At 36.0% G+C, this 20348-nt stretch overlaps 1 long non-coding RNA gene across 2 annotated transcripts in view; it reads right to left on the bottom strand.

The window, feature by feature from the left end:
- Positions 1-453: 453 nt before the first annotated feature.
- LOC103885360 overlaps positions 454-20348 on the bottom strand; it is a 152448-nt gene continuing 132553 nt past the window's right edge. Inside the window, exons 1-3 of one of the 2 annotated variants that reach the window (XR_001903679.3) lie at positions 12332-15616; positions 12076-12165; positions 454-9836 (exon numbers count right to left, since the gene is read on the bottom strand). This is a non-coding gene — a long non-coding RNA (uncharacterized LOC103885360). Of the gene's footprint in view, positions 9837-12075; positions 12166-12331; positions 15617-20348 lie in introns of those variants that run through there. The other variant, XR_002522705.2, reaches the window with a different exon arrangement.

Here is a 20348-nt window from a genome sequence, read left to right as displayed (position 1 = left end):
TAAAGACACATGCACACATATGTTTATTGTGGCACTATTCACAATAGCAAAGACTTGGAACCAACCCAAATGTCCATCATGATAGACTGGATTAAGAAAATGTGGCACATATACACCATGGAATACTATGCAGCCATAAAAAAAGGATGAGTTCATGTCCTTTGTAGGGGCATGGATAAAGCTGGAAACCATCATTCTCAGCAAACTATCGCAAGGACAGAAAACCAAACACTGCGTATTCTCACTCATAGGTGAGAATTGAACAATGAGAACACTTGGACACAGGAAGGGGAACATGACACACCGGGGCCCGTTGTGGGGTGGGGGGAGGGGGGAGGGATAGCATTAGGAGATATACCTAATGTAAATGACGAGTTAATGGATGCAGCACACCAACATGGCACATGTATACATATGTAACAAACCTGCACGTTGTGCACATGTACCCTGGAACATAAAGTATAATAAAACAAATAATAAATTTAAAAAAAGGAGTTCAAACCTCAGCATCACACAATTTACCCACGTGGCAAAACTGCATATGTACTCCCTGAATCTAAAATGAGATAAAATAAAACTCCAAAGCTTTTCAAATTATATTATCATGATAATTCATTTTAATGAAAGACAGAAAAAGGGAAAAGTAGTTTGGTTTGACTAGAATGTAAACTTTGGGAGTAGAAAAATTGAGATAAAATGCTGGAAAATGGAATAGGATTTATAGTCAATGTACTTCAACGTCAGAGTCAAAGTTTACACAACATTCTGAATGCAGCATGGAACTAGTAAAGGATTTTAAACACAGAAAGGATAAAATTGGACCGGAGAGATTCACTGGAGTAGGGAGAAAGGGAAAAAAGGAGACTATTCTACAAAGCTGTTGCAATTTTTCAGGTGAGAGATTGTGAGGTACTTAACTAGGCAATGCTGAAGGAATTTTTTTGATATAAGCTTGATATATTCATAGAAAGTGAGTTAGCAAGTCTTGATGATTGAATAAAATTATGAGAAAGGAGAGAAATAGAGATGATTAAGTATGTATTCTGAATGACTTTAAGTAGAATAAAGAACACAAGATGGGGAAGATGTATTAAGGATTTTTATTTGGAAGTGTATTTGAGAAAACACACTAGAAAAATATGTTTGTGGCCCAGGAGAGAAGTTTAACCTGAAACTATATATTTGTGATTTTTATATTAATGAGCATAAATGAGATACTGTAGAGTATCTGCCCAGTGGGTTCGGAATATATAGAGAGGAGCAAACAATGATAGAAAGAAATATCTTGAAAATATTCAGAGAGGTGGAGGGAATGATATCATCAAGGACTTAAGGAAGAGGAGGAAGAAAATGAGAAAAGAAGAGTAATCAGGGATGAAACTTTGAAGTTTAGTAAGTCAAAGCCAGGTGACAACAAGCTCTATATAGTGAATGAATTGATCAAGGTCATTAGAGTGGAAGACATAAAAGATTAGTGAGGTTATAGTGATCATGAGTCATTAACATGGGTGCAGAAAGAACAACAGCAGGGGTTTAGGTTAAGAGAAAGACCTATACATATGCACAATGCATTAAGGCTATATAAATGCAGAAGGCACCAAGTAATAGAAAAATGTGGTTTATTTCTGTGTAATTAGTTAAGCAGATGAAACAAAAGTATTAAATAGCTTTTAATTTTTAGATTAATGATTCAACAAATATATTTAATGATGCTCAGAAAGGGCTGCAGGGCCCTATAATAAGTCAAATATATGAGAAAAAAATAAATGAGCTACCTGTAGAATCATAAAGAGAAATTATCATCCACCAGCCTTGAGTGATCATACATTCAAGAGTCAAAATTTTGTTTCATATGATTTAGTTTCTTATTATGTGGTGTTTCATTTTTATGGAACATTTAGAATTTCTTAGTGGAATAGCAATCACTGATATGAATATTACTTGCCATGAAAAAAAATGATGAACTTGATAGTGATTAATGGCTTCCATTACACTCAGAATTTAGGTTCAATTGCTGGCTCTGTTGATAATAGCACAAAACTCCGCAAAAGAGGAACCGACATTTTAACACATTTCAGAAGTCCCAGATTTGGACTACATGACTTTTTTACTTGTACTTCATTATACAATGTAAGTCTCTATATCTGTCTTAAATTATTAGGTTCATAAATATATCTATCTTAAATATACACATATGTCTATATTTTAAATAATTATGATATTTTTAAGTAAAGAATAAAATAAAGGAAATCATTCGTATTTATTCTCAATAAAAGCCATTGGTCAGGTTTTTCATCTTTTGGTTTCTTTTATATCATAAATCCATTTTCTATTTAATGCCTTGGGATTTAACCACATGATTCACTATACTATGAATGATAATTTTATAGCTGAAGCTTGGAACCATCTCTCCAAATGCCTATCTCAACATTAAATATTAAGATATCACATTAAAAAGGTAAGAGACACAGGGAGCAGCAAAGATAATTAATGTTACAAGAAAAGAACTACACAGAAAAATAAATGATCAAAGGATAATTCTGGGTTGTCAAGAATTTTTTTAATGTTTCAAAGAACAGAAAAACCCCAGTCCTTTGCACCCGTTTTCTTCTTTCCTTATTCTGCTGATCCAATCTGTCTCTAGCACGCAAGGCAATGCTTAGACCTCAAATGAATGTATGGGGATTTTCTTTACAACTTTTGTTGTGATTATTGTGCTTTGCTTTCAGAACAGAGGAAATGGGAGTTGCCAGTTGTCAAGTACATATATGTAACAAATGTTTGTTTGCAAATATCTTGCCTTAGGGAAAGAAGAGATGGGAGTTTTCAGTTGTCAAGTTGATTTTAGCATTGAATATATTGTTTTAAGAAAACAAGCATAAGCTTGTATTTGTCAACAATTGCTGACAATAAAAATGTGTTTACTTCAAGTGTGACTATATTTTATCTTGCTAAGGAGTCAGAAGTTAATGAGCTGATAAAAAATAAATCTCCCACTTCTGGTGACTGAAGTAGAAAAAGATAGTCCAAGAAGATCAAAACCTGTGAGAGGAGAGGAACTGCACCAAAGGGCCCATCCTGCTGGTCTGGAGCTTGCTGGAGATCCAACACAACTCTCCCACGTTTGGATGCATGTTAAGACCATGACCCACTAAGACAGGTCCAGTCCAGTGAGATTGCTAACTATCAGATCGATTCCCATGGCTCTTAGATGAAGCCCATTGGCCTCTGCTTGAAACAGATTCATTACTACAGGAAAAGTAGCAAACTGGATGTTGTCATGTTGAATTCTGGATATTAACATCCATAATTCAATAAGAAAGGGTCTTATTCAAATACTGAGAAAAGTGAGTGCTTTAGTTTGCCTGAACAGTTTTGTCTAGGGAGGTTGAAAGAGGAAGCTTTCATGATTAGAGTATTTGGAGCACCCTCTAAACTCCATATTAGGACTATGACTTAATTTTTGGTAGCACATCTTAGGGAGGTCAGCAGTATTTTAGTTCCCTGAGTCTAATTAATGATAAGTAACCACAAAGGGTCCTATATGCCCCAGGGAGCTTCTATTAGTACATGAAGCTCTGTAAGCAATGGGGACTGACTTCAAACGATGCAATAACTATTCCTATATATGGTGAGGCTTCTCTGGACACTCCCTTGGATCAGCTCCTGACTCCCATTTATGGGTCAACTTTACATTCCGAGAGTGAAATCCTCCATTGTCACAATTTTTTCATGAACTCTAACCAAGTGAAGCAGTAACTCGAACAACAAATTTATTCTTGTACCAAAGATTTTATTAATCCATTCCTTCTACTTTTACTAAAGTTAGAAATCACACTCAAATGAGAATTTAATATTTTTCTAATCACAAAAATGAAAATGAAATATTTCTAAATCCACAGGATTAAAGAGCTCTTTTCAGTGTTTCATGTTTTGAAATTATTTCATTCCACAGTAGTGTTATTAATCTTTCTGGCTTCTTCACCAAACTTGAGTGATCAGGCATCCTGTCTGTTGCTTTCCTTATAATGTGTTCTTCAACAGTGAGCCAAAGATAGATGTCAAGCTTGAAGTAAAGGTTCATTTACCTTCATGTATGTTTCAGGGAAAGCCTCTGATGATTATGTAAGATGCCATTATAATTAATTATCAAATGGATGAGTGAATTTTAAAATGAGACTATAATTCATTGACCAGAATCCTGTTCACCATTCTTCAATTAGGGTGGGCCTTTTCCATCTTGGATTAACATTCTTCTTTCTCCTTAATTGATCTCTTGTCATCCTTGAACAAAAAGTCATTTGTTAGTGCAGGAAGCAGTCAAAGTTAAACAAGGAGCCTACTGATGTTGAAGGGCTCTGTGTCATAGAAAAAGTCATGTGCAAGGTGCTTGCAATAGATGAAAATGTAAAACACACACCACACACCCCACACACACACACACACACACACACACACACATAACTCCATGCTAGAAATTATGTTAACCACTGTTGATATTCAAAATATGTAACAACTGTAGAGGCAGCATGGGTACCAACCATCAGAATGAATGCAATGTCTAATCAGAATGAGCACTGCATAACCTGCTGGTATAGCTATATTGATACACCTGATTGCATTAGCCTTGAAGAATATAATTGCTCTGTTCATTATTAATTTACTTTACAATTACAAGGTCATTGATAACTTTTAAGCAGAAAACTCTATAATTCTGTAATTTTCATTGACATTTTTAGTGTAAACTGAGAGTAGCAACTTCAAATGCTGCAGGACAAGGCAGGAATTAAAAGCCAGGAAGTGCACAAGGGAGCTGGAAGTGGTAAAGCCTGCAAAACAGGAGAGTGCATTCCTCAACCAAAGATGTTCAAATTAAAATATTTTTAAAATTGCTGGCTGGGAAATACAACATAACTCAGATTCCATCTTAGGTTCAAACTAATGAGCATGCCAAAGTCCAATAAACCTCTTCAAATGCTGTAAAGTTCTCCAGTCTAAACTAATACTTGGGAAACATGTTGTATTCTCATGATGGACTATGTTATTATGTCACAAAAGTTGAAAAACTTATAATAAAAATTAAACAAAAATCAAAGAAAAAATTTCCTAACGTTTCTCTTAAACTGCAAATGGTCAGGAACTGTGCCTTATGTCATTCTCCTACTGGCACAGTGCTTCTTATTCTATATGTTATCCAATGCAGAATGAAGAATGATTTATTGTTTGTTTCCTTGCTTGTTTGCTCCTTATTTTAACAAAAGAGGGTTTTAATTTCTTCCTGAGTGAATGATGATAAAGTAGAAATAGAAAACTATTTCACGAATGTCGTTATAAATCCTCAAGGGTAACAGAAGAGTAGAACATTATTACTAAGTTATAGGTAAAACTACCCAATATGCACTTATGGAGGCGAGGTGAAGAAAAAACAGATCTGACCATATATACCACAAATTATTTATTTACTATTTAAGAAAATGGCCAACTCCATATAAGCAAAAACCCTCCATAAGCATCTTGAAACCCACAAAGCTATCCAGAATTGACACACCCCATTATAGAGAATTGACAAGTCCCATTCATTCCGTGGGATTTTATGAGCACCGTAGCAAATTTGTGAACACGCTATGGACCTGATGCAGACATTTCCTGAGCATGCCTCAATCCTAAAGGGTCTTCCAGGAAATACTTTCAGTTATGGAATGAAGGTGAAGAAACCCACAACTTGGGAGGGATCACTGGAACAGAATATACTGCACGGTTCTTCTTGGGTTTGATAATTCTCCAGCACACATTATAAAACTGAAAAATCTGAAGAATTCTTCATTTAATCCCAATGTCTTGCTTTATTTTAAACCTCAAATCTATAATTTTGTGGCTGAAAATCAAATAAAAAATTTAAGGAAAGTAGGAAAGGGGAATAGATGGAAAAAAGAGAGATAATTAAGTTAACGCAATACAATGACATTCATGCTTGATCATTGTTATTGTCCAGTGACGACTACATCCCAAGGTCTTGGATGAAGAATAAAAATATGTTTCAGACACTAATGAAAGGTTTCTTTAAGGCAACAGAAATTAAAGACATTGATGTCATACCCAAAAAAAATCATGAAACAAAACACTTTTGGAGGCTTGACTGTACAAAATTAGAATCTACACCATCTACCACTTCAAATTCACATTTAAAAATGTATTTTGGGATAACACTGGTCTGTCACACTAACTGATGACAGTTATGGCAGCCAAATGTGTAGTAGGTGATTAAAGACTAGCATCTCCCTATTTTGACATTTGATGAAGTCTGAAAATATTTCTTATACAAGAATGTGTAATAGCTACATTAATCAGCTCTTCAAATAATTTAATTCTCAAGATGATACTACAGTTTTTTATCCTTCCCTTGTCTATTAATTTCTTAAGGAGAAAAATGTCATATAATGTCATATAATGAGTAAAGTTCATGTTTGTTTAAGTTTCTACTCTTAAATAGCTATAAATTTTCAAATGCCTTGATATAAGAGAAACTGTTAATTGCATCAATAAAATCTGTATCAAAGATAAAGTTTTAGCCAAAGAATTCAGTATAAACCAGAGGATAAATATGCTTATTCCCAAAATATTAAAAATATATATATTTAGAAGGTCTATCATATATAATATTAACTACAGTTCTCATGCTGTACATTAGATCTCTAGGCTTATTCATCTTATATAACTTGACCTACATCTCCCCATTTCTTCCCCCTCCATGCCCCGGTAATCACTGTCATACTCTTTGTTTCCACATACAGTATTTGACTTTTTCCCTAAAATTTCACTAAAATCATGCAGTATTTGCCTTCCTCTGTGTGGCTTATTCCACTTAGCATAATATCTTCCATATCTATCCATGTGTCATAAATTGCACAATCTCCCTTTTTAACTCTGAATATTGTTCCATTGTACCTATATACCACAAATTCTTTATGCATTCATTCATCTATGAACACAGGTTGTTTTCATATCTTGGCTGATGGGTTGTTGAATTTGGTTTGCTAGTATTTTCATCAGAGAAACTGGACCATCTTTTCTTGTGGTATCTTTCTGGCTTTGGTATCAGGGTGGCCTCGTAAAGTAAGTTTGGCCTCATAAAATAAGTTTCAAAGTAAGCCCGCTACTTTGGTTTTTGGAAGAGTTCAAGAATTGGTATTAATTCTTCTGTGAATGTTTGGTAAGTGAATTTACATATTCTCTATAATATATGCTGAGAAAAAGAAGTCCAGAAATAGCAATGTCAACCATAAAATGCAAATAATACTTAACTTACCATACATTAAGAAATACTACAAAGCCATAGATGAGAACCCATGTAATACTGGTCCAAGAAGAAATAAATAAATAAATAAATATGAAAAAAGGAATGCGGAAATTGGAATGGTTGGATAAATGATGATATGAGCTCTGAGAAAAATAACAGCCCAATCTCAGGAGAGTACATAGAACCAGAATAATCAGAGTGAAAGCCAAATCAGCCAGGGAATCCTACTCAGAATATGACTCAAGCAAAAAAAAAAGAAAAATAGACTAAAAGTCTACAAGTCACAGATGTTTCTGGAGGCTAGCAGAGCTCCCAGCAAGCAACATCCAAGCGCAGAACAGGCTATACAATCTAAAAGATTCAGTGTAAAATGAAAATGTGGGTCCCAAAGTACAGAAAATGTACATTAAAAGTATTAAAATGTAAAGTCCATTCCTTCCTTCCACAGTCTGTCTGTCTCAATTTGTTATGGTGTTTTCATTTGCTATGTAATGTTATTCTAAGTAAATTTAAATTATTTGTAAAACTTTTACCATTCATCTTTATATTGTTCAATACCAATCTTAAATGCAAATGTAAGAGCATTTAACTCATACATGGAATTAACAAAATTTCAGGCTTTACTTTTTGCAGCTCATATATGAATATATATTATAGTCTTGCCAGAAGAGTGGAAAATCTACAGAAAATTAACACAACTGCTTTTATTTCACTTCTTGATGTATGCACAATCTACTGATAGTCTTTAACTCTGCCTTATTGATGAGTAAGAAGGACTAACAAGAAAAGGAATTATGGGTTGCACTATTTCCCTTTCCTTCTCTTTCATCATTTTTAGTGGAAGTGGTTGGGTAATGCAGGGAAGTACAAAATGATAGGGTCCTCTGGTCATTTGTGTTTCTCAGTGCTCATTGACATATTTCTACATTCAAAGCAAATTATGTTTGAAACAGAAAGCATGGCCTTCAGGGATGTTCGCATCCCCACTTTCTCGTTGGTAGATGTAACATGCTTACTGTATACTCCTTTGAGCCTTGCTGAACCTCCACATATCAATGACTGTGATAGGTAGAATGCTTAGATGGCCCCCACGTGTTCTTCCCCTTGTTGTGCACACCTTGCCCAATTCCCTCACTTAAATGCAGTGGGCTGTGTGAATGTGATGGGATATTACTCCCATGATTATATTATGTTATGTGGCAAAGGTAAAGGGACTTTACAAATGTAATTAAGGTCCCAACTCAGTTGGTTGAAGTTAATAAAAAGATTGAGTATCCTAGGTGGGTCCTGTATAATCAGATGAACCCTTTAAAAGAGAGACTACAGATCAGAAACTCCAAGCAACAGCAGAGACTCTCTCTCCATCTCCCTACACTCCTCTTTTTCCCCTCCCACCATCGAACCATTGTTTTAAAACTTTGAAGAAGCAAGCTGCCATGAACTCTACTGCCATAAGGAAATGAATTCTACCAACAACATGAGGGAGCTTGAAAGCAGATCCTTCCCTCTCTAAGCCTCCCAATGAGAATGCAGCCCAGCCAACTTTGAATACAGCCGTATGAACCCTTAAGCAGAGGATCCAGTTAAGCAATGCCCAAATTCCTGTACTACAGAAAGTGTTAGTAATGAACGTGTGTTGTTTTAAACCACTCAGTTTGTGGCAAATTATTATACAGTGCACAAAACTAATATTTGGGTCCATTGGAATTCTGTGCTTATGGAGTATTGCAGTGCTATATGTGAATAGGGCAAGAAGGAACAGTGCGGACATGCATACTGTGTAATGCTTACACACATTTGCTTACACACATCCACCATCATCCCATCAGAATTCACTTACAAAACACAGATTCGAATGTAAAATTATTATGAAGTTCAAATTAGCAACGGCAGAGCATGAAATCAAGCATAAAACCTTTCTATCATGGGGCCCTAGACAACTGCATGTTCATGAAGCTGGCCCTGCCCAGTGGACAAGGACCAGGAACAAGTAGATTACTTCATAAACAGCATATCTTTCTCTGCATGATAAAATATTGTAATCTGTGCCCTTTCCTCTCCCATAAAAGCATACTGTCTTAGGGAGAGTAGTGAGCAATAGGGATAGCAAGCTGAGTACAAAGCATTACCGAACTAAACAGTTTACATGGCCACATCATACGTGCTTTACACTGAATCTTATACTTAATTATTTCACTGCTTTCTATTCCCCAACTCCAACAAATGAGTCCCAAGAGGATTACTAGATTTGTTAAAAAGAAAATTGCAAAAATGCATAATTGCATTTTCTCTGAAATCCAAGCTGTGGAGTGAATAATATATTCTGACCCCATTTTGCTCATGGCACAGGACTTAAACTATTTTTAAAACAAATCCTTTAAAGTTATATAATACCTTGAAGAGTGAATCCCTCCAACTCACTCTCTGGAATTGCGTATAATCATCCTTTTAATAACTTTTTACTCCTGGAGAGTCCGTAAGGACAAAGATTCTTAGAAAAGGTTTCTTGAAGAATTTTAAGCAAAATCATCAGTGGAACCTGGACAAAATCAACAAATTACTTAATGCCTAAAATATCACAAAATATTATCTTCTAACTGCTCTGAGGACAGAATTTACACAGAAGTTTTTTGGGTTTTGTTTTTTTGTTTTGTTTTGTTTTCTCAAATAACCTTGGCATTTGGGAAAAAAATAAAGTAAGTGCTGAATTGTAAGTTATCCTATTCTTCTGAGGGAATGAAAACAGCTGAAGAAAAGGAATTCTGATGAAAAGTATTCCAAAGTAAATTCAGTCCCCAACTCTCTCTTAAGGATTGCAACTCATGTGCATCAGATCCTAGATAGTTTTAAAAGTTCCAAAAATGCATCCTTACACTTTACTGGGAATAACTCCATCTGCAGTCATACTGGCGTGGCTAGAAGAAATCCCAAAGAGAATTCTAATTTCCTACGTCTGATTTCTTCTGCCTCAAATCTTATAGTCAACTTTTATTTTTCCTGTTTTAAACGTTTTCTTCCCTTGACTCAACCTCCTTTTCCCAACACATCTCTATTTTTCTCTTCCATTACCAAACTCCAGACTCTAGTAACCTCACACCAGAATCACTTCAATACTTCTACTATCTTCCTAAAGTCTTTTTTCTTCTAGGACATTTAATAGAGTGCTACCTAATTAATCCCTCTAAAATGCTATCTCTAAAAATATCAATGCTAAATTATTCAGCCTAGCATCAAAGTCTCTTCCCAATCTAGACTCTACCACCTTTTCGCCCTTGGTGGTTTCCTATGTGTTGAACACAAGGAAATAGCCCAAAAAGCCTCACCAGTTTTTCTGGGAGATACTATTTCTTATAGATAAATTAAATCTGATTTCACATTTGTAGATTCAATTCAACATTTCTTAGTCCTCAATTATATGCCAGGCACCATGCTTGACACTGGAGAAGCAACAATGAGTGAGACATGACCCTGACTTGGAAGAGCTCACTGTGGTAGGAGAGTTCAAAGGACTCCCCAACCTACCTTGTCACCCCTACTTCTACCACTACAAAATATGTGACAATGGCTAGAGGGGATTATTTATAAAATATTAAGAGAGCACACATAAGGGAGTTAAGATTAGAGAAAGTGGATATAAAAAGACCATGCAAGAGCTACAATAGACAGGTCATTTATTTATCAACCTGATTAGGGTTTCTATTCCTAAATTATATGCAAAATAAGAAAAAAAAAAAGTCTTCCTATAGTATCTATAAGGTTGCATATCCCTAAATTAGAATAGAAGCAGAAAAGAGGGAAAGGCAGGAGCCAATCCAGTGTAATGAATAACTTATAGGACTCTGTTGGGAGCAAGCCCCCCACAATCTGGCCATAAACTGGCTATAAACAAAATCTCTGCAGCACTGTGATATGTCCATAATGGCCCTAATGCCCAAGCTAGAAGGTTGTGGGTTTACTGGAATGAAGGCAAGGAACACCTGGCCTGCCCAGGGTGGAAAACCGCTTAAAGGCATTCTTAAGCCACAAACAATAGCATGAGTGATCTGTGTCTTAAGAGCGTGTTCCTGCTGCAGTTAACCAGCCCAACCTACTCCTTTAATTCCGCCCATCCCTTCGTTTCCCATAAGGGAAACTTTTAGTTAATTTCATCTATAGAAACAATGCTAATGACTGGTTTGCTGTTAAAGTATATGTGGGTAAATCTCTGTTTGGGGCTGTCAGCTCTGAAGGCTGTGAGACCCCTGATTTCCCACTTCACACCTCTATATTTCTGTGTGTGTGTCTTTAATTCCTCTAGAGCTGCTGGGTTAGGGTCTCCCTGACTGAGGTGGTCTTGGAAGGACTCTGTGAATAACCATTTGGGAGAGAGAATTAAAGACAAGGATTAAGTTGGATTCCACGTTCTCAGGTCTGAGTGCCTGAGGGAAAATAGGATGTTTAAGTGGCAAAACAGTCAGAATAGAAGGACAGCTGGAGAGGGGGAAAGTAGTGTGGCATTTTGGATGTACTTATGGAAGAGATGTCTCTACTTGTAGCAGGCATTTAAAAATGAGACCTAGAACTCAGTTTTGATGTATACTTGGTGACATGATAAAAACATGAAGAAAGAAATGGAAAAAGAAGAGCAAAAAGCCAAGAACAGAATTTTAGAAATCATCTGGATGTGAAGTCAGCAGAACACGATGAAACCAAAATAAGAACATAAATAAGGAGCAGCCAGAAAGTTAAGAAGAGAAACACCACATAATCTAGAACCTTTCAGTCTTATCATACATTACTTTAATGTAGACATGTGGCTTCTCTCCAGCTGATTTCACTGCTCCCGATAGTCACACTGTGGTCAACTGCCACCAGCAAGCTTTATACTTCTAAACAATCAAAATAAAAGAACATATGAGGTTCTACATAATAAATATAGGTCTGCATTTAAAGCCAATGTGTTTTATATTTTTAGTCATAAGCACAGGTCTCTTTACATTAATGTTGAAAGGACCTACAAATAGTTCATAAATTTAGGCCTGTAAAACTGCATACCTCCTACTGATCCACAATACTGCCAGTTTTTATAAGCCTTCTCTGAAGCAGAGTCCTCAACTCGAAAGGCCACAAAAGAATGTTGACTAGGACTGGCCTATGCGTAAGGGACAAACAGTTCAAATGAAGTCAAACATTAGCACTAAGAATTGAAATGTAACCTAACCAACCTACAAATCAAAGTTTTATGATACTTTATTTTTCTTAAATGAACAGCAATAGGATTTCAGTATCAGACAGACCACTGTCCAAATTCCAGCTCTACTTTGTAATAGTTATGTGACCTTGACAATGTTAGGAGATCTTAGTTTCCATATATGAGAAATGGATGGTTGTGTATAACTTGCAGGGTCATTGGTAAGGTTAAAAATGATAGCATATATAAATTGCCTACAATAGAGCCTAGTCCATATATCTGTGTAACGTAATTGGTTAGTTTTAAAGAATAACATTAATTTTGTTTGATCTCTTTTCTCTTCCACAATTTTTTCTACTTGTATTAACAAAAAAGCAGCATTTTTGTAATCTGACATTTTCAAGATTCCACATGATTAATGCAATTTCCAGCAAACTTTATGGTTAATTTCTCTAGCTTTTATGGCCATCTATGATTAATGCTCTCTTAGCTAGTAATAAATGTGATAATGTTATGAGTTCTGTAACTTGAAGCATTATAAGTAGAACAAAATGAGATGATTTATGCAATCAGAGACAGGTAAGACAGCCCACACTTGACCCCCATTCAAAAATAAAAAATAATTTAAAATAGGAGTGCAGGCCTGTTTAGAAGAGAAAAAATTTACATCATGCAAAGAAAAGAAACTGTGCTTTAAAAAGGTAGTCTGAACCTTAAGTTAATTACAAAATACAGCATGCTCAGTAACAATGTGGCTTTTTCAAGACAGATTTGCTTCAAGTGAGTCATCGAAGTTCTCTGTGCCTCAATTTCCTTTTCTGTTAAATGATAATGGCAAAATTTAAAATGAAATGATTAACATATACGCTATATATCGGTAAAGAGTACAGTTACTTCTCAACAGTTTGTTGTTGTTATTCTTTCGGGATTCATCAGGGTCCTGAGAACAAACAGAAAAAACTCAGCTAAGGTTATGAAGAGAATTTAATGCTTGGGCTATTTTCAGAGGTATAGGGACCAATAAGAGATATTGAAAGACTGTCAACAATCAAAAGCCATCATTACAACAGGATCTGTAGAGGTAAGCAAGGGGAAGATAATGCTAGCCAACCTGGTGGCCAAAAAGGGTTGCGGAACTACAGCACTCAAAGGGAAGGGGAGAAATATTTATATTTTCCACTGGCTAAACCCAACAGAAAGCTAGAGGGCAAAGAACTGTACAGCCAAGGTGCTGGAGTCCATGGGAATCATCCTCCCTGGATAGGCTCTCCAAGGGCAGAGAAGAGCAGAGAATCAATCGGGGGGATGGAGGGTTAAACAGAGTCTACCCAATCTAAATTATAATTGAATAATCAAATCAAACCCTGTATTCCTCATAGTTACACTTAGGCCAGAGCCTTATTTCGCTCACTGGACTCCTTTCTCAGTTCTCCATCTATTCCAAGTCCTTTTCTTTTTTTTTGGGGGGGGGGGGGGGGCGGGGGGGGGGGGGAGGGGAACAGACTTATTATGATAACTGTGCCACATCTGTTATCGTCTGGATTCTTGATCAGTGAAAGGTAAGCCTTTATTTTGAGGCATTTCTGCTTCTCTTTTACTGCTCCAGTTCATAGTCAAAAGGAATAAAATTCTTGATGATTAAAAAGTGCCATAAGTCTGATAAATCTGAGTTGTCAGTTTGTTCATGCAAAAGACAGAGTGTAAAAATCTAATGAGACTTTTAACACTTTTGTGACTGTTTGGCAAACAGCAATGGTTCATTTTGGTTTTGTTCATTTGCTATACTCTCCTCTATAGAATGATGCATAATGCCAACATCTACCTTTAGCCAAAGCTTTTACGTCCAATCAGCAAACCACCTAAATGCATCAGCCTCAATCTTGTTATCAGTAATCTGGGTGAATTGGTATAAACTTTTGTTTCAGGTGTTAAAATTATTAAGTTACAACAAGAGGAATTTTAAAAGAGCCCAAATCTACTCTAATGATGGGTGTGTGTGTGTACATGTAATAGTTAAAATGAAAAAGCATTATATGATTTTGTTACAAACTTCTCAATAACCTCTCAAATTAGGTATTTAGAGACAAATCATGAAAGACGTAGAAATGGAACAAAAAAGGTTTGTGGGAGTTCTCAGTGAAAAACTAGGCATTTTCTAGGGTACACCCTTCCTCATTATCTAGCAGATGCATGCCTTTCATTCACAGAACTGTTTACTACTCTGTATATTGTAGATAACTGATCAAAATGGAAATAATTATTTTTCTGAGTTATTTTAACAATACATAATATTTGCATATATTTATGTGGTATATATATTACTACACGCATAGAATGTGTAATGATTAAGTCAGGATGTTTAGAGTATCCATTACCACAAACACTTATTATTTCTATATTTGAGAACAGTTCAATTCATCACTTCGGTTATTTTGAAATGAACAATACATTGTTGTTAACTATAGTCAAAACTATATTTTGTATTATCCTTTAAAGTTGTAATATCTTTCTGGTTTCCTCAATAATTAATGAGTAAATTAAATCTTTGACACATGTTTATTTTATATTTGTGTGTGTCATGATTTTATCTTTTTAATCTTTTACAGGTATTATCATCATTCCCCAGTTTTACAGATGGAGAAACTGAGGATCAGAAAAGTTGAGTAGCCCACTGCAGAACTACTACTATTCTGAACACACAATTGTTGAAGTCAAAGTGCATACTTTTCTCATACATGAAAATTTTATTAATGTAAAGAAAATCACATGGATATTATATGCTAGAGCCTTTAATAGAATACTGGATCATATGTAGCATTAAAACCCAACCAACTAATAATTACCACTGATTTGATAATTAGCAACAGTATTGCTAATTACATTTCAACATAGTTTCTGTATGGTAACAAAAATGTTAATAATAACATTTTAGTGAACATCCTAGTGAAGTATAAACAAAGTAATATTGTACAAACTCAGCAATCAAATATGCCAGTGATTCATTTCAGTTGGAACATTAGGAAGTTTCAAGTATATTTTTCTTCTCTTTACCAGTTCTTTGGATTAGCAGACATTATTAGCTGTTTTTGATTGTTTCATATGTAGTGAAAAAAAAAAAAAAACCAGAATCAGAAAAGGAGTTTAAAAAAAAAAAAAACAGGTGGAGGGGCTGAGTATGGTGGCTCATGCCTGTAATCCCAGCACTTTGGGAGGCCGAGGCAGGCAGATTGCCTGAGCTCAAGAGTTCGAGACCAGCCTAGGCAACATGATGAAACCCCGTCTCTACTAAAATTAAAAAAAAAAAAAAAATTTAGCCGGGCATGGTGGCACATGCCTGGAGTCCCAGCTACTCAGGAGACTGAGGCAGGAGAATTGCTTGAACCTGGGCGGTGGAGGTTGCAGTGAGCCAAGATCATGCCACTACACTCTATCCTGGGCAACAGAGCGAGACTCCGTCTCAAAAAAAGAAAAAAAAAGAAAAAAAGGAAAAGAAAGAGAGAGAGAGAAACAAGTGGAGGATGATGTTGAGGAGGAGCAGCAGGCTTCAGCATACGATAAATTAAAATAACATATATATGGAGTCAGGAATTCTGTTCTGTACACTGGGCAAGTTATCTATTTAGAGTCAGATCCTTCATGTATAACATGGGGATATGACCACCTAGCACTAAGCTACTAAGGTAAAATGAGATAGTGACTATACACCGTCTGGCACACAAGTAAGATTTTAGTATCTTAATTCCCTTCTTTCAACTCTACCCCTGCTCCAGATCATTCCATAGCCCTCAAAACACAATGAGGCAGTACACAACAAGAATTTAGAATATACTTTACTATTAAGTAGTCTTGGAGAGCAAATAGTGAACCTGAATGTTCAACTAAATTTTTTTCCAGTCAGCACCTGTAAGATATGAATTCTCAGTAGCACACTTACAAAACAGCTAATTTCAAGGCTCACATAAATGTAATGAAATATTTGTTTTCTTGAAAAAATGTAAGACAAGCAAGTGGCATATGACTCAGAAGTTCTGATATCCATAAAATAGTGTCTCAGAAAAAAATTATAGTGGCTACAGTGTGACAACTTGGAAAGACAACTTTTAGGTTATGGTTATCTTTGTATACAGCTGAAGTGTCAAGCTAATATGCAGTCTTTAAACCATTTAAGATTATACAATGCTCTGCATTTCCTCACTTAGTTTCTTTTCTCAGGGGTGCAGGGGGAAGGGGATGGGAGGATGTTTGTTTTAAATCAGAATCCCAATTTAGTTCATGAAGGATAAGTAGTAAAACATTAAGAACATCCATTTTTATTATTCTAGTTTCTTATATGTTCCTCAGTAACTTCTCAAATTTCTTCCTCTTCCAAATCTTTCAAAACTTTTCATGCTCATGAATCCTCTCTGAATTAAACATAGAAACATAACTGTAAACCTTCTATAAACAAGCCAAAACTATCTTCATCTTTTATACTAAATATAAAATATTAAGCAAAAACATTATTTTTGAGTGGCCAAGTCACTCAAAATATAATAGTTAGCAACCACTATAGAGGTTTCCATCCTATAGAAAGAAAAAGAATTGCCTTAAAGAGAACACAAAAGAAGAGCATAGATTATGAGTCATTCCCTGAATCTCTGGCAATCAATAATAGGTTAAAAAGCCATCTTAGACACACAGATGTTAAACGTGGTGCAGTTTCTTTTGAGCAGAAGTCTATTTCAGGTTTCTTGAACTCTGACTTAGTTTGAACACATACCATGGAGGTCACCATAGTACAGCCTACATGTATGTATAGACTGCGTGGCCTGTATCTATCAAGTTAGGCATTTTTGTTCACCTTGATAGTAAAGAGGATCAATCATACAATCCCATTATGGACCAACCTTCTACCATTGGCACCCCATCTTGGTCACTAAATATCACAGCAAGTTCATATATGCATATAACCTATGGTGGTATACTCATAATGGTTATTGGGGAATCAGACAGTGCAAATAAAATTATCACAGCTATATTCAGAAAGGGTTAAACCTGTAATCAAAAAATTCACCAGTAAATAATTGGGATTGGAGTTCTACAAGATAATTCCTAATTGGTTTGAAGCTTTGGAAAATAGCTACGGATGGTAAGTTTGTTGTCATTCTTTATCAACAAAAAATGTGCCAATGGGTAATTTAATCCTAAACCTTTCTTCCTTTTAGGGATCCTCTGTTTCAACTCAAACTAATTTAAAACAAAGTTGTAAATTGAAATTCAGTTCTGGCACAAAGTACTGGAATTAGCATAGACCTTACAAGTTAAAGGCTCAGTAATCCCAAAAACTGCCCCCACTTCAGACACCAGTCATAAGTTCAAGTGATCACCAGGCTATCCACACCACTGAACAACTGGCTACAAATTTGGATTTCACCATATTAAGTCCACTCACACTTAATTTGCTGAATTCAGGAAAGTACTTTACTTACAATTATAGTTATATATATATATATATATATATATATGAGATACAACTCAAGAGCAGCCAAATGAAGAGGCACACAGGACAAGGTCTTGGTGCATTCCAAACACAGAACTCCACAGCCTTTAACTCATGAAATCAGGGTGTGTCTTCCTCCTGGCACGTTAATGTGCTCATCAACCACGAAACTCCACTGAGCTTCAGCTCCAGAGTTTTTATTGGGGTTCATTAATTCTTTGGAATACAGAATTAAAATCAATCTCCAGCTTTCCCCAGCTCCCTGGTGGTTAGGCTATATCAAAGTTCCCTCCCTCTAATCATGTGATTTTCTGTGGCCAGCCTTCATCCTGAAGTTACCCAGGGTACCACTATGTGTTACCTCATTAGCATAAACTTAGGCAGATTCAGGGGGCTTATAAATAACAAGGACACTCTTATTATTCAGAAAATCTCAAGAGCTTAGAGGTTCCCTCCCAGAATCAGGGACAATATCCAGCCAAATCCTTTATTACACACCATGGGATGATTATATGCATTGTAATATCAAGTGGGCCAAAAACAAGGCCTGAATATGTAACTGATGATCAAATAATGTATTAAGAAATATAAACGACTTGTTTCTTCTACACTAGAATCACAGATCAGCTTTACTATTCAAAGCCATCTGCTCTCCCAGCTTATTCTGGTCTTAGGAAATAATGGGACTTGAGTCTGAGAACTGAACCACTTCAGGAGCATTGGCACCATGTACATGGAATCACATAATCTACACCATTGGCATCTTAGTCTCTCTTATTCTATTTTAGTCTATTTCAAAGTCTAAACAATTTCTGATCATTGGCCAAAAGGGCCTCCTCTCTAAATACTGACAGACTTAAATGCCATTCTCTTAGTGCATCCAATGTGAAATAACTGATGCTTTATAGCAAACACCTCCAGACGTCAATATAGCTATGAAATCTATAACAGAAAAGTACCAGATCATCTGATCTCTCACTCAACTTCAGGATGGATAGGATACCAATTCATCCATGTGGTAATTTGTCTCAGATTCTTTCAGTATCTGCTGTAGAAATGCACTCTGTAGAACAGTTTATCCTGTCTAGTCCTCCAATTCAGACAGGACATAAAACACTGGAGCTGGAACTGGCAGACCTAAAGGCTAAGTTTCAGCTACCAACACTTACATTGAAAATTTTACTTAACTTCTCTGTACTTCAGATTTGTCATCTGTTAAATGAAAGTAATGCCAAAGTCACAACCACACATTAATGATAAAGTATGATAACACATGTACCACTTTAAGGCACAGTAGAAGAGAAATTTGTTAAAACAGGCAAAATCCTGATTTGTGCTCTGAAGTCCTCACTGCATTTTTTTCATATGCTGTGTTTTAGGATCAATTACACACACACACACACACACACGAACACACACTGATCTCTCTTTAGCTCTACCAAATGGCCACTTGAAGACATAATATGCATTCAGTAATTACACCTCCACCCTTGGCAAGGTAGTTAGGGATGGACGTTAAGCCTTAATATGTGTCAAAAGCCTGCCAAAACACATCCAAATACTATACAATGCTGGTATTTCAACCCTGCCAATAGCTCCTTCAGCTTATCTTCATGCAGAGATACATGGCTTTCCATGATAAGTCAGGTGTGTCAATTTGCATTCTAAAAATGTCAAATTTGTCCTTCTATACTTCAGATCCTGAAGTTAAATATTCAAAACACCAAATACCTGTATTTAGCACTCTACAAAGCTTTCAGTGTTGACCTAACAGACATGTGGTTCTGATCAAAAGCCTGTACAGGAAAATTAATATTTGAGAATAATAGTCGACCAGTGTGTTTTGATCTTCCTTAATTCATGCCGCCTTCAACACTTTCTCTTGCACCTTCTGTTATGTTCATCCCAGCCACATATATTTATAAAAAGCCTTATTTTCTGTTGTTTCAAGTTACAACGAATATATATCAAATACACTTGTCCAAAGTACACACCGCATCCTCAGCTACTCCTGCTTAGACCTTGACATGGAAATATGGTCAGAGGATAAGGATTGAAGAGCAGACTGATGGATAGCAATTTGGAAGTGACAATGAGCAGCAAAGTAGATAGTGAAACTATTTTCAAGCCCTGAGATTTGGGGATGTGAAAGAGAAAACTGCTTCCACTTGTGAGTACTGTAAGAAAACCAATACCCTCTGAAGATAGTCAGGTTTTGGTTTAGGCAGGGAAGTCAAGATAATACTTTGTGACAAGGTGAGAATTAAGAGAATCCTGCTACTGAGGAGGAAGGCATTTCAGAGGGCATCATGGAACAGTCTGGGTACAAAAAGGAGGACCAGATCAGGGGTCTGCGGGCACCACAGGGAAGAAATTCCAATTGGTGAGAGATGGCAGAAAAG

This window comes from Papio anubis, chromosome 5 (assembly GCF_008728515.1).
Source record: "Papio anubis isolate 15944 chromosome 5, Panubis1.0, whole genome shotgun sequence".
NCBI lineage: Eukaryota > Metazoa > Chordata > Mammalia > Primates > Cercopithecidae > Papio > Papio anubis.
Note: the sequence above shows the minus strand (reverse complement) of the source record. Positions and strands in the feature narration are given on the sequence as shown.